The 2,993-nt window shown below is 47.1% G+C and overlaps 1 non-coding gene across 1 annotated transcript; it reads right to left on the reverse strand.

Moving 5' to 3' along the window:
* Window positions 1–2,513: 2,513 nt before the first annotated feature.
* TRNAA-AGC lies at window positions 2,514–2,586 on the reverse strand. Its single transcript has one exon. It is a non-coding gene; the product is annotated as a tRNA-Ala (tRNA).
* Between the last annotated feature and the right edge of the window lie 407 nt (window positions 2,587–2,993).

Consider the following 2,993-nt stretch of genomic DNA (forward strand, 5'->3'; position numbering starts at 1 on the left):
CGGGCCGGGCCAGGCCTCGCAGCCGCGGCCCCGGGCTCAGCGCCGCCGCCGCCGCCGGTGTGAGGGATGGGACGGGAGCGCCGGCCCAAACTTCCCTCCTCCGCGCGGGCCCAACCCGGCCCGCCCGCGCCCCGCCGGGAGACTCGCCTCCAACGGATCCCTCACCCCGCTTCCGCCATCTTTTCTCCTCCCTCACAGGGAGGCACTGCGCATGCGCCGAGCCGCTAGGAGCCTTGGACGAGCTGGGGGTCGCGGGGGTCACGTAGTCGCTGCCTTTTCCCCTCTGCCCCCTCAGCGGCGTGGTGGGCGGAGTCTGCGCGCAGGGCGGAGCCGAGTCGCCCAATCGCCTGTAGGCGGTGTCGAGCGGTGGCTGCGGGAAGCGGGGGGGACGTTGAGGTCCGCGCGGCGCAGCGCAGCGCCTGTGGCCTGTTGGGTACCGCACGTGTCATAACACGCGGCATAACATGGACATATGTCATGTCGCACATACCGCATAACATGTCACATAAATATATCACACGTATCACATATACATCTATCTATATATATCACATAACATAGCATCCTATCACATAGCACGGGGGATCTTGGCTTTCTCTGATAAATCCGCACCCCCCCTCAATTTTTGGATAATGAACCCCAAATCTGCATTTTTCAGTGATTAAAACAAAACACTGATCTCTGTATTGATCTTAGATGGATCAGTGGATAGATACATTAGTGGTGTATAGGTTGTAGTGGGTTGGTCTAAGGCCATAGGCATGATGCAAAAAGCGGTTCGTTTCTCTGGAGGCTCGCAAAGAAATCTCAGACACACACTTATTAGCAGCACAAAAGGTGTATTTGCAAATTAGGGTCAGAGCAGAGCCAAAAGACTCAGATTACTCCGAACCCCTGAGGAACTTTTCAGATGGTATTTATCCTTTCCCTCCTGGGCACGTGTGCAGAAACAGGAACTCTTACAGCTCATTTCCGTTTCATACAAACGAGTATGAGGCTACGTCACTTCATCCATCGCATGTATATTATAATTAAGTACTTAAGTATGCAGGGCGGAGAGGTAAATATGCATCAGCTAATTGCGCATGCTCAGAAAGTTCTTTAGGTCACCGAGAGTTTAAATCCCCCCCCCACTTTCAAGGACACAGGCAGTTGAATTCCAGCTTCTGTAATCTGCATGAGAAGGACTAGGGGGAGGCTGAGGGAGTGTGTGATTTAGTATAAGAAAAACTGTAGCAAGGCTGGCCAAGGAAAAAAAAGTCCTTGGCAGTGTTTTTTTTGCTTATCAGGTACGAGATGCAAACTGTGCATTTCTAACAACACTCCATTTCTAACAATATTATAACAATACTCCATTTCTAACAGGCAGACAAGGGTCTTCAAGTAAATCTGCTATCTTTTATTAGAACAACCCAAATAGTTGGAAAAAAATCTTCTTTGCAAGCTTTTGGGTATAATGGATATTTATGTCAAAGGGTATTTTTATACCCAAAAGCTTACAAAGAAGATTTTTTTCCAACTATCAATATATTAGTGGCATTTCATTTTAATCAGGGGAAAGTGTGGATTTTTGGTTACTACTTTTAATCTGAAAATTGGAGATTTTTTTATCGGGGAAAACCAGGATCCCTACATATCACATAACATGCAGCATATTGCATCACATCACATGACCTATCACATATCTATACCTCTATATATTATATATATATATAATCATATGACTTATAACACCACACATATCATATCACATAAAGTACATCATATAACATCACACAACATACATCACACCATATAACATTACCTAATATCACATAACATACAACATCATATCACATCATAGTGCACACCCTATAACAACATAACAGTCAAATAACCCCAGCAAGATGTGCATCCAGTCTCCTTTTGAAGATCTCCAGGATAGGTGCATGCACCACACTGGCTGGGAGTCTATTCTAGAGTTTGGTCACATGAACCGTGAAGAAGTTTTTCCTTATATCCAGTCTGAAACCTAGGAGTTTATGAACGTTGCTCCTAGTTTTCCCCTGGGGTGCTTTGGGGAATAGCTGTTCACCTAGCCCCTGATTCCCTCCCCTGATATATTTGTAAGCTGCCACCAAATCCCCCTGAAGTCTTCTCTTTTCCAGGCTAAGCAGTCCCGTATCTGTCAGCCTTTCCTCTTCAGGCCTCTAATCATATAAGTGGCTCTTCTCTGGACTTTCTCAAGCTTCTCCACATCCTTCTTGAAGTGCACCGCCCAGAACTGGATGTAGTACTCCAGCTGCAGTCTCACCAGTGCTGAGCAGAGAGGGAGAAAAACTTCCTTAGTTTTGCTTGAGATGCATTGGTTGATGCAGCTGCGAGGTGCAGAGGAGAAGGTGGAGCTTCTCCAAAGACTCTCGCCTGTGGCCTGCTTCCACAGGGGCTCCAAGCGGACGATAATGTGCCCTTTAGCTCAGCCTCCCTTTCAGCTGCAGTGTAGGCATGCTGGGACAAAAGATAACAGGCACCACTGGAAAATGCAGGCATTGATCCTGCTATCTCTTGCGTGCTAAGCAAGCACTCTACCATCTAAGCTAATCCCCCAGCATACTTGTGTAACCCCTGCCCTGTGACAGGCATGGGGAATGCATGACGTTTTACAATTAACTGGGAGTGCCCTGGATCTTACTGCGGTTTAGGGAGCCCACAGGAAGAGAACTGGGTTCCACAAACTTAAACAGAGCCATAAAGATATACACACAGCTTGTGCGTCTGCATTGTCAGTGTGTATTGGCAGGTTTGTTTGTCAGTGGCATTCCAGTTCCATTCATTTGGGCTGGCTAAACTACAGCAAAATAATACAGCAAAAAACTGACAGAAGTCATAGAGATAACGCCTGCCACTTCTACACCCCTTGGGCTGAAATACAGAGGGCAATAAAAACAGCAATCATGATTATTCCTGTGGCTGTAGACAGCACAGCAAATGTCATAAGAACATCCCCACAATGC

Source organism: Crocodylus porosus, unplaced genomic scaffold, assembly GCF_001723895.1.
Source record: "Crocodylus porosus isolate Cpor-Errol unplaced genomic scaffold, CroPor_comp1, whole genome shotgun sequence".
In the NCBI taxonomy this organism is placed as follows: domain Eukaryota; kingdom Metazoa; phylum Chordata; order Crocodylia; family Crocodylidae; genus Crocodylus; species Crocodylus porosus.